The 12923-nt window shown below is 37.2% G+C and overlaps 1 protein-coding gene across 6 annotated transcripts in view; it reads right to left on the bottom strand.

The window, feature by feature from the left end:
- LOC150103147 (lysine--tRNA ligase-like) overlaps positions 1–12923 on the bottom strand; it is a 254541-nt gene that overhangs the window by 173842 nt on the left and 67776 nt on the right. The window lies entirely within an intron of this gene.

The following is a 12923-nucleotide window of genomic DNA, read 5'->3' as shown; positions in this document are numbered from 1 at the left end:
GACAGAATTTGGTCTATCCCTGGTGCTTTGTCAAATTTCATTTACTTTAGAGCATTCTCCACTTCTGATGGAAGGCTCATTAAGGCGTCATGTCTTAAGTTAGTGTGGAGCTTTGTCATTAGGTAGTTATTGCTTTCATTCTTAAAGGTTTCTTGGTGGTATTCCATCCATATTGCTTTCATCGCATTTGGATTTCCTGTTTCCTCACCCCTGACGGTTGATCACTGTTAGAGGTAGTGGTGAAAAGTTTTTTGTAATTTCTTTAATTGTGTTATGTAATGTTTTTGAGTTATGGTGTTTATATACCTCATTGCATTATTCTGCTTTCTTGTTTAGCCAGTTTTCTTTAGCCTGTCTGCAGTTTATCAATTTCGTTTTTGAGTTGTCTGTATTTCTTCTTGTTTTCTTCTGAGGTATGTCTGTTTATTTTTAGTTTTCTTTTTTCTTCACATTTTTATAAATTTCAGATGTTATCCATTTATTATTGGGTCTCTTATAAATTCCTAAAGTTTTCCTTGCCGAGTTAATATTTCTTTACCTGTTTTCCAAAGGTTTTCAATTTCATCTGTTTGAGTCCTATTTATTTCTTCAATTTTCCTAATGAGTCTAATCTTAGTTGGTTATTTTTTAACATGTCCATGTGGAGTATCAATTCTATTTCTTTTATAGTTGACTTTGAATTTTATTCATATTGTTACAGAGAGGAGTTCATTGTCTGTATCCAGCTTTAGGCTTTTGAGTGTTCTTACGTTTTTGATTGAGGTTTTCCATTTATTTCTAATTAGGATATAATCTATACAATTTCGTATTTTTCTATCTGGTGAGGTCTAGGTGTATTTAAAACTAGGTCTATGGTAAAACATTGTGTTTGAGATGACAAGGTTGTTTTCTTTGCAGAAATTGAGCATAGTTTCTCCCCTTTCATTTTCAATTCCAAATTTCCCCATCACATCTTTTAGCTCTTCTCTGAAAGTTCCGATCTTAGCGTTGAAATCTCCAATTAAGAATAAGATGTCTTTGGAGTTAGTATTATCTATTTCTTTTTGGAGATCATTGTAGAATAGTTCAATATCTTCTTCATTATGACTTGTGTCTGGTGCGTAAATCTGAATAACCTTTATGTATAGTGCTTTTTCTTTGGCTTTTAATCTAATTCCTATTATTCTAGATGAGATAGGCTTAATATCTGTTATACCTGCAGTAAGATTTTGTTTTATTACAATTGCAACTCCTCTATGTAAATTTTTTATTATGTACTATGTACTATTTTTATTACATAGTTTTAATAGCCAGCAATTAAAATAACAACAAATACAGTCATATAAACAAGAATATATTTTACAAAATAGCATAAACAATGGCAATATTTTTTTAAAATAATAAACAATAGTAAATATACCATATACACCTAGATAATTACAAATTTTAGAGAACTGTATTTGGCAAGTAACTCATTAAGCATGATATTGTTTTTTAATTATACAAAATCTAGTATTCAATTGAAATAATTCATTACTGTACATGAGTTATCGTAATAACTGAAACAAATATGTAACTTTAAGGTGAAAACTACTAATTTACAATGAAAATAAAGCTAGTGAATAAGTAGTAGCAAATTAAATATTTTAATGACTTTGACTGCTTATGAAATCTTAACTTTCCTAGCTTTAAGTTAGTAAATTTTTTAATATCGCTTGTGTCAATATAATCCAAAATTTTATGTTTTTCACCCTTTTAAGAAGCTTCTCTCTGCTGAGCCAAATGCAATAGGCAATGATGAATATATCTTTAAAGAGGCTGAAATATTTGGAAATGAATCACATAAATTATTTTGATAAATAAAAATTAAACATCAAGAGGAGTAATGTCATAATGTAAAAACATTTTAAGGATTTTATCTCTTCAAATAGTAACACTCCATCTATATCACTGCAGTGACCATTTTTGAATTATCAGTGAGCTTTAAATGTAAATCATTACAATGTCTCAATATTTCATTTTCATCCCAATCTTTTGGTGCACTTATTTTAGAAATAACACTAAATGTGTCATTATGTTGTTCTAAGAGTTTAAATTGCTTGTTCAAAGACATCTAATATCTAATATTGTAAAAATGAAGTCTGCTTTAAAATTTAATGATGAATCATACTTTTGTCTACAGATTCATAATCAAAGTGCTTTTTATTTTCTTCTCTGACATACAAGGTCCGACACATAAAAAAAAAAGACTGTGTCTGTATCTCTTTTTATTTAATAAATTGAGAAAATCAACTACGATCGTCTTCAAAATAGTTCCCATCTGAGTTGAGACACAGCTGCATATGATGCTGCCAACATTCAAAGCAATTCTGCAGATAATTTTCTGAAAGGCTGTTGAGGATCTCTGTCATTTTTACTTTCACATCTTCTACCTACAAAAAATGAGTTCCTTTATGATCAATCTTCTACCTACAAAAAATGAGCACCGATTTGATCTTTGGGAAGAGGAAGAAGTTGCAAGGGGAAGCCAGGTCTGGTGAATAGGGTGGGTGCTCAAGCACAGTGATGTTGTGATTAGCTAAAAACTGTTTCACCAACAAAGCATTGTGGGCTGGTGCATTCTCTTGGTGCAAAATCCAGCACCGTTTCTCCACAATTCTGGTCGTTTCCTTCTCACACGTTCGTGCAATTTTTGTCAAGACTTCAAGGCAATGCTGCTAATTTACTGTCTGGCCGCTGAGAACCCACTCTGCCATTACAATACCCTGGATATCAAAGAAAATGAAGATTGCCTTGAACTTCGAATGACTCATGCATGTTTTTTTGGTCTTAGAGATGTTGCACTTCTGTTGCATTGATTGTTGCTTGGTTTCCAGATCATATGTAAATATCCAAGTTTCATCACAAGTAATTACCAAATTCAACAAATCTGGTTCATCCTTAATGCATTGCAAAAGGTCCAAACACAGTTCCTTGTTTGTGCAAAAATTGGAACCATTTTTGCACAAACCTTTTTCATGTTCAATTCTTGTGTTAAAATGTGGTGAACACTTTCTCTGTCCAAATGAACTTTCCCAGCGAAAGCTTGAACACCCAACCTTCTGTCCTTTCAAATCACAGCACACACTTTTTTAATGTTGTCACTGGTAACTGCTGTGCATGGGTGGCCTGGGTGATCATCATCTCTCATGCTTTCTCTGCCTTCAAAAAATCGTTTTTGCCATTCAAGAACATGTGAATGAGACATGCACTTTTCACAATAAGCCTTAGTCAATAAGAAAAGTTTCTGGCATGGATTTCTTCAGTTTCAAAAGAAACTTGATGTTCACACTTGCACTCGAACATTTTCTGACCGAGGGTAAGAAAACATTAAGTAACATTTTCTTACCCTCCAAAGGCCTAACTCCAAAGCAATAGAGTTGGGCCTTATCTCATGGTGACAGGTTAAAACATGCTCTATAACCATCTCTTTGTCCCCCCTCCCTCTCACTCTGAGTTCCCAAGCTATAGGGTTAGTCTCATTTCTTTGTGTTGGACCTCGTATATTACCAAGAAAACGAAGACCAAGAAAGTAAAGTTGTTAGTCTGCTGCCTCAATATGATAGGATAGAACTGAGAAGAAGGGCCATGATTGCCAATGAGTCAATGAGAAGATTGTGCAGGAGGAAGGTGTGCAGTTTATTGATATATGGAGTAAATTTGATGAATGAAAGATCTTATATATGCCTGACATACTATGATTATTATTATTATTATTTGACACCTCCAGGGAGTCCTAAGACTCATCGAGAGAGGCCACTTACTCGACAGCTCTCCGTCTCCACCACTCAACCTCATCCACAAACCGCCAATCTACACCAACGCCATCTACTGTCCACCATCACCACTATTATTTTCATAGACAATCGCAAACATCCATGCCCACGGCGTGATTCGAACCCTCAGCCTTTTGGTTGGAGAGCAGATACGCTAACCACTCGGCCATTTGGAGTTAAATGTTTGGAGGAAGTGTTGTTTAGTAAGAGTGTGGTAGTGCGAAACCAGGAAAACTAGAGGTATTAGGGAGGATGAAATCAAGCCTGTGGCTGGCCACCCCTGTGATAAATGAGCATGGGTACAATAATGATTATGCAATGCCAAGCGGGATTTCACAGGTCTCCAATTTTTAAATAACCTGGTAATGACATTACACAAGGGGTAACTATGGGTATGAAGGGACGTTGAAACATGTATACAAATGCAAGAGGTATCAGGAATAAGGCTGAGTTGTTTTTGACATTGGTAAGCTCAACTTGGCCAAAAATTATTAGCATCAGTGAGACTTGGTTAACTGAAAATGATATAGTTACAGGGATAGAATGTAAAGGGCATTGTATTTTCAGGAAGGATAGAAGGACAGGACAGGAGGTGGGGTATTGATGATGATAGCTGCAGAATTACAACCGAAAAATTAGAAATTAAAGAGGATTTTAGATCTGAGGAAGATGGTTCATTTGAGAATCTGGTGTGAGATAGAGGCAAATAAGAAAATACATTGTCGGGTGCTCCTATAGACCAGGAAGTCCACAGGAAGATGTAGATGCTATGGATCGGCAAATCAGAACAATGAGTGTAGGGCAAACAATTATTATAAGAGACTTTAACTATGAGAATTGATTGAAGGGAAGAAAGAGGGCATGGCAAGATGGAAGTGGGATTTATACAGTTGCTAAGGGAATAGTTACATGAAAGCAATATGTTATAGAGGGAACAAGGGGGGGGGGGGGGGTTGAGGGTGTTGGATCTGATAGTAGCATCAGAAGATGCATCAATAACCAAAGTGGACACTCTGCCTCTAATTGGAGAGAGTGACCATACAGTCTTGTTCTGGGAAGTTGCCAAACACGTGGCATTCTCTGTCATAAAGGGGTTTATGCTCATGTACAAGGCTGATGATTATGAGAGATGCATGAGTCGTCTTGGAACAGTGTCATGGCTTGAGAAGATACAAAGAAAGAATGTCAGTAGTGCATAACAAGTGGTCAGAGATTATTATTATTATTATTTCACACCTCCAGGGAGTCCAAGACTCAGTGAGGGAGGGCACGTGCTCTACAACTCTGTCTCCACTGCTCAATTCACCCACTGACCTCAACTACACCAACACCATCTACCACCAACCACCACTACCACCACTAGTATTTCCACAAACAATTATAAATATAAACATCCATGCCCATGGTGGGATCGAAACTCATAGCCTTTTGGCTGGAGAGCAGATAAGCTAAACACTCAGCCAACCAGGCCGGCATTGCATGAGCGTAGCAGCATCAGAATGCATACCCAAGGTCAGGATGATAAACCAAGTTGGGATTAAGTGGATGAGTAGGGATATAAAGCAAGAGCTACAAAAAAAAAGAAAGAAAGAAAATATTGTGGAGGAAATATAAAGAAAAAAGTGATCAGCATACTCATGAGCAGTACAAAGTGCAAACAAGAAGGGTGACTAGTATAGCAAGGCCAAATCAGACTATGAGAGAGAATTAGCCAAATGGGACAAAGTAAACCCAAAAAAGTTTTTTCTTTACGTAGCAAATAAGAGAAAAAATGATTACAGTAGAATGATATTGAAAGTGCTCATGGTGGGAAGGTGGCTAAACCAAATGACATAGTTCAATTGCTGAGTGATCATTTTGCAAAGGTGTATCATCCAGGTGGTGATTTTACAGTTGCTGATGTTACAGAGATGCATTATCAACATTGAGGTAGATAAACAGGAGGTGCTCAGCATATTAAAAAATATGAATGTAAACACAGCAGTGGGACTGGACGGCATATCAGCCCATGTACTACGTGAATGTGCAAGAGAACTGGCATTACCTCTGACGAAATTGTTCGATCCAAGTCTCAGCTCTGGCAGAGTTCCAAGGGAGAGTAAAGAGTGGTAAGATATTACCATTTCATAAAGGTGGCTTCAAGACAGAGGTAGCGAACCACAGACCAATTAATATATCGGAAGTGACTTGTTAAAGTATTGGAAAAGTTAGTGAAAGGTAAAATACAACAGTGCGTAGATAGGGATGCGATACTCTATAGTAGGCAGCATGGCATTGCAAAGGGGAGGTCCTGTCTTAGTAACTTATTCGCATTTTATAATAAAGTGAGAGCAGAATTGGATAAAGGTAATGGCTACACCATGATATTGCTTGACTTTGCCAAGGCATTTGACAGAATACCAAATGGGAAAACTATTTCAAAAACTGAAGGAGATGGGAATGGATATGAGACTAGTAGTATGGATAGGGGGATGGCTGACAGATAGACACCAGATAGTAGTATATGGTGGAGTGGAGTCCATGAGAATGATGGTGACTAGTGGAGTACCTCAGGGTTCAATACTAGGACTTTTTAATTTGTATATCAATGACATAGGCAAAGATTTAAGAGGGGGGGGGGATATTCAGTTGTCTGCTGATGATGCAAAGCTGGGAAGAGCAATAGTTGATAAAGGTGATGTAGATATCCTGCAGGATGATTTAAATAAATTGGCATTGTGGGCAAAGGATAATAATAGTCAATTTAATGTCACAATATGTAAGGTTATGTATTTTGGGTTGAAAAGGTTGCATATGGTGTATCATATTGGGTACTGTATCAATTATGTATCAATTGTAGGAAATTGATGAGGCTAGGAGCTTGGAAATAATGGTGGACAAAGAGTTAAAGTTCAGAGGGCATATTGCAAAAGTTGGTAAAATAGCTCAACGAATTACTTGGATGTTGAAAAACCCACTAACAAGTCAAGACAAGTTATTATCCCTCTTTTTAAGATTATGATTCATCCACATCCACTTGACTACCATACACAGATTTGGTCGCCTGGGTTTCATGGGGACCAGGAGGTGGTCAAAAGATTCAAAGACGAGTGACCAAAATGGTGACAGGCCTGTGGAATACTCTATGAGGATAGTTGAAGGTTTGTGGGTTACAAAGTTTAGTTGATAGGTGGAAAAGAGAGGACATGATAGAAACTTTTAAGATATTAAAGGGATTTTATAAAATTGATGCAAGTGAAATTTTTCAATATATGACAAATAGTCAGAGAACTAGGGGCCATCCATGGAAGTTGTGTAGGAGTGTGATTAGTAGGGATGTGCAGCCAGATTTTTTGTGTGGAGAGTGATGGGTGAGTGGGATGGATTTCCAGAATTGGTTGTGAGTTCCCTGACAGTGAATAGATTCAAGGAGAGGTATGATGGGATTTGTGTGTATGATGGTTGATTTCGATCTCTCACGATGAGTCTCCAGACTCCATGGAGATGCTGTAAATAATAATAATAATAATAAAAGAAAGTTGGTTTGACATCAAAAAGTTCTTCAATTTGAATCACAGTTTTTTGTTTTTCCTGAATCTTCCAAAAATGTATTTAGAAATCCTGACAATTGCGTTTCCAGCTCCTTCCATAATGCATTTCTTTTTTCGTTCTATACACCTGACAGTTTTTTTTTAATTTTCTCTTTGATATCTGGATAAAAATACACAAAAAAGTTTTTAAACAAATGCAAATGTTAAAATGGATTTATCAAAACAAACAAACTTGTCTTTTTTTTTTACTTACCATCAGAGCTCACAACAGCAGAGAGCTCTGATTACAATCAATGCATGTACAGTAATGAAATCTTTCACATTACCGTGAATGTTCCAGTATTTCAATAATTGAATATCATGTTCAGATGACTACAAAGCTTTAACTTAGAGAATCAAGAGAAAGAAAGGGTGTTTTGATTTGTATCTGCATGGAAAAAGACATGGCTCGGCTTGCACTTATTAGATTGAGCTTCCATGAAATACAACAATATGCTCGTCGGAGGATGTCAGAGGCACTGAAAGTTTCAGATTGCAAAATACATACAGTTTCTTTGAATTGATATACTGCACTTGTTTCAGAGGAAATGAAATCTCACATAAGTGAATATATGTGGATGGTGCTGGGAATGGAGAATTGTTTTATAAAACTTAATTTTGCACCTCCCCCCCCTTTTATGACACCTTTGTGCACTGCACAACTTGAACACCTGCTTGCAGCAGGCTTGTGCATAACTTTATGTTTATCAACAGCAAAGTCATAGCAATTATCATTTGCCCACCGTTCCAGGTTACTCAAATTATTCTGTAAACACTGTATATCAGCAGCACCTGATTGCCCTGACTATCTTTGCATCATCAGCAAACAATTGAGCATCTTATATCAAGTCCTTTCCAATCATTAACATATCCCATCTGGCCCTTTGTTGAATTGATATCCAGGTTATGCAACAGCTGATGAACCTCATTTTTATGCACCTCTATCATTTCATCCAGTGTAGTGGTAGCACTGTGCGCCACCTGGTTGACAGATCTTAGCAATATGAGCACTCATTAATTGAATAATCTCATCTACTCCTATCATAAAATTACTGTCCACCTGAACAGTAATTCTGGTGAGGAAGGAATGCATCACCAAATAAAAATAATAGGCATGAAAAGAGTAAACATAATGGGAGACTTTAATTATTCAAATATTAATTAGGTAGCAGTAAAATCTCATGAAAACAATGGAACGAAATTTATTGAGCTGTTGTGAGACAACTTCTCAAGCAGCATGTGACAGAACTCAAGATCAAAGAGTGCTAGATCTGATTATAGTGTCAGAGGGTGTTTCAGTTAAAGATGCAACTATTCTGACTCCAGTTGGTGAGAGATCACAGTACTCACTTGGGAAGTGACTAAGTTTATGAATGTTCCATTCAGAAAAGGTTATATGCTAAACTACAAAGCAGGAAATTATGACCAACTGAAGAGTATACTGAGTTCAGTGTAATGGAATCGGTTGCTGGATGGGAAGAATTTCAACAGTGCATGGGAAGCATTTAAACAATACTTAAATAATGCGATATCAGAATGTGTCCTGAGAGTTCAAAGAATAAATAGGGTAGGAGTCAAATGGATGTGTAATCTTATTAAGCAAGAGATTCATAAGAAAAGAATGATGTGCAAGGAATACCATGTGCATAAGGATGATATCCATTATGAAAATTATAAGCAGAATGTTAGAAATAGTCATAACTGTTGTACACAAAGCAAAGTGTGAGTATGAAAAGAAACTGGCTCTGTGTGCTAAAGACAACTCACAAGAATTCTATCGATATGCTGCAAGTAAAAGAAAGATTGAATATGAAAGAATAACCTCTTCTAAATGCAGATGGCATGAGTGCCCATTTTGTTAAAAGCTATCAAACTGATGTACGTAACACTGAGCTCACTACTACCTCTTCACTGGATGAAGAAACTCAAGTGTATGAGGAGGAGGTATTAGAGCTGTTGCACAAACTGAATAAGAATTCAGCAATAAGGACTGATGAGATATCAGCACATGTGCTAAAAGAGTGTTCAGCTGAACTGGCTATTCCTTTGACCAGGCTGTTTAATATGAGTCTCAGAACACGGAAGATTCTGCAGGAATGGAAAGAATGTATGGTAATTCCATTGCACAGGGATGTTGCAAAGACTGTTGTATCCAACTATCAACCACTCCTAGTTGATAGTTGGATACAACATCTCAGGAGTGATGGTGAAGATTTTGGAAAAATTGGTTAGGGCTCGCATTCAGAAATGGGTTGACTGAATCTCTACTTTGCAATGAGCATCATGGGTTTACTAAGGGAAGGTCATGTTTCAGCAACTTGCTCACATTCTATAACAATGTTACCATTAAACTAGACAAGGGGAATGGATATACCATGATACTTTTGGATTTTGCTAAGGCTTTTGACAGAATACAGCATGGTAGACTGCAGCATTAATTGGAGAAATATAGGTTTGGATTATAGAATATTAGTGTGGGTAAGAGGATGGCTGACTGACAGATATCAAAAAGTGGTATACTGGGAGATATGAGTCTGCAAAATTTAAGGTAACTAGTAGTGTACCACAAGGATCAGTGCTTGGTCCAATGTTATTCAATCTGTAAATTAATGATATTGGGAAGGATTTGTCAAGTGACATACAGCTATTTGCTGATGATGCAAAAATAAGTAGTCTGCACAGTTAGCCGAGTAGCTATGCACTTTGCAACCATATGCTTGGGAAAGGAGTGTCCTGGGTTCAATTCCCGCCATTGACATGAGGAGCTTAAGGATCTTTCTCAGACATAGCCAAGTTAGCCGGTCTTGGGCATGGACTGCAGGGTTTTTCTACCCAGTTTATCTGGGTTTTTCCTCCCGCAAGCAGGCAAACCGGCCCCGTGAACACACAAAACTACAGACATAGGACGCACCGGGAGGCATAGGGCTAGCCACCTTATCCTCAGGACAGGAATGGCTTAGAAGGGCTAAAAATAGCTCTGTAACAGGCCACTAGGCCTAACTGAAGGGAAGAAGAAGAAGCAAAGATAAGTAGGGTAATCAGCAATGCTGCTAATATGCAGTACTTGCAGAATGATCAGAATTGTGGGCATGGGAAAATGGATGTCAGTAAATGTAGTCATTCACTGTGGCATGATTAGATATCCAATGTCATATATATATCGGTAGGATTATGCCAGAAGAAATGATGAGGCTAGGGATCTTGGAGTGTTAGTAGACAGGAAGTTGAAGTTCAGAGGCCATATTGCAAATACAAATAAAAGATAATTGCAATGCTTTAACCAGTGGCACACTCAGGATTTAATCTTATTGAATGGATAAAAATATTTTTAATGCAAATTCAATAAAATTCATTAGGTGATTATAAAAATTTATTTAAAGAATAAAATCCAGTTTTCTCTTCTTTTTACAAAGCCCTTGAATTACTTCAGTCATGTTTACAATAATTTCTCTGTGTGTAGCAAAGCCAGTCCGTTCAATTGTGATTCTGTCATGGTAGATCTTAAATATGGTTTTAAAAGGCATAAGGTAGAAAATGACCTTTCACTGATGCATGTTGTTACAGGAAGCATTGCAAATATTTTTAATAAGTTATAGATGTTAGGATATATCATTTTGTCAGAAGCTTTACGTGCGAATGTTTGTTACAGCCAGTGGCATACACAGAGGGGGGGGGTGGCAGGGGGCCCTGGCACCCCCACAGTGGCTGTGATTCCTGAGAGCTATAGGGTATTCCCACCTTATGTAACTGCTAATTCATAAGTAGTATAGAAATAGAAGACATGACATAACATAAATTTAAAAAAATTAATTTTAATTAGGAAAAGATTTTTGGAAAATTTTCTAGTAATTTTTTTTTCCCTTTGGGGGTGCCAGGGCCCCATGCCACCCCCCCCTCTGGGTATGCCACTGGCTGTAACAAACATTCGCACGTAAAGCTAAGGATGTCATTTTTCCTCTTTACAAAGACTTGATAAGACCTCATTTGGACAACTGTGCACAGGTCTGGTCTCCTGGTTTCTGTTGTTTTTCTGATTTATGGAGAAAGTGCGAAGGAGAGTGTTAAAAATGATATCAAGATTGTGAAATACTGATGATGAAGACATATTGAGAATTTCTAGACTGCAGACACTAGCAAACAGGAGAAAGAGGAATAATATGATTGAGACTTCAAACTTCTGAAAGGGTCATACAGGATTTCAGTTGATGGAATTTTTAAATTTATGGAGGGTGGGAAAAGGACAAGAGGGCATCCTTGAAAGCTGAGAATGAATGCTGTGGAGAAGAGGGTGAGGACTAGATTTTTGTCTCATAGGGTTGTGCGTGATTGGAATGGACTGCCTTTGGATGTTGTGAGTGCAAACAGTGTGAATGAATTCAAGAATAAATGTGATAATTGGTGCGTGTAGTATGTGGTCTCCTTCGAGTACCTGACTCCCTGGAAATCTCGCTTAATAAGAATAATAATAATATTTGATATACGCAATGGCTTATAATTTGACACTATTGACTTGGATTCTGCCATATGCAGTGGAACTATTTTTCCTTCTTTCTGCTCTTCTGGGACTGTTTCTGTTGCACAACCAAGTCAAGGGCACTGGCAGCTCTTTTGCACATTCCCATAATATAAGTAGTGATATGGCATCCATTCTCAAAGCCCTATTAACATCACAGTCACTTAATATTCTAAACACTTCCGATTCTTGAATTTAGTCTCATGTAGAGTGAAGGTCCCCCCCCCCTCACTCTGCATGGAATACACTAACGAAATACCCAGTGATTATTTCCACTATATCTTCAGCAGATGTGACTTGTGTTCCATCTCCAGGATTTTCTCTGGGGTTTTGCTTTACTGCTTCAGCCAATCTCCTTTTATTTGTCAATTTCTCTTTCCTCACTACACTCATCATTTTCATAGCTTGCACATTACACTTCTCATGCTACTGATGGGTACGTAGTGCTTTATGTCTCTTTCATAATGTCCTCTTTCTTAGAAACTCCTGCATAATGATATGATTTTTCCATTTCATCTAACTTTATTTATCTTCCTAACCTTAGAAATATGATCTGACACTGCCACTGATTTTGGACAAAATCCTAGGCACTGCTGATTTTTCTCTCTTCTTCAACCAATCAAGCCACTGCTTCCTTAATTTATCATAGTCCCCTGCTCTGCAATTCCACATGTCTCTTGTTATACCTGCCTGCTTAGCCACTCCCCATATCAAAAGCACATAATCACCCTAGCCAACTGATGGCATCATGATGACATATTATCACTGTATGAGAAGATATTATTAAATCAACTTCGCGTCTCATCTGTCTGAACATTTCAGAATCATCTTCTTCTACATTTCCTGACTTGTAGCAACACCCCACTAAATATCTAAAAGTTGTGCTTAACTCAAACTCGCACCAAATGGTCACAAAGACATTATCATTACTGCTTTCTTCAAGTTCCACACTGAAAAGACACAAGTTATAACTAAATAAGCCCAACTGTGGTGTAGTTAAGAAAAGACTACAAAAAAACCGTGCAAGGAAATGGAGAAGAAGAACAA

The sequence above is a fragment of the Typopeltis vanoorti genome, chromosome 9 (genome assembly GCF_054136105.1).
Source record: "Typopeltis vanoorti isolate ZY-2024b chromosome 9, IOZ_Tvanoo_1.0, whole genome shotgun sequence".
NCBI classification, from domain to species: domain Eukaryota; kingdom Metazoa; phylum Arthropoda; class Arachnida; order Uropygi; family Thelyphonidae; genus Typopeltis; species Typopeltis vanoorti.
This window is presented reverse-complemented; position numbering and strand designations above follow the sequence as displayed.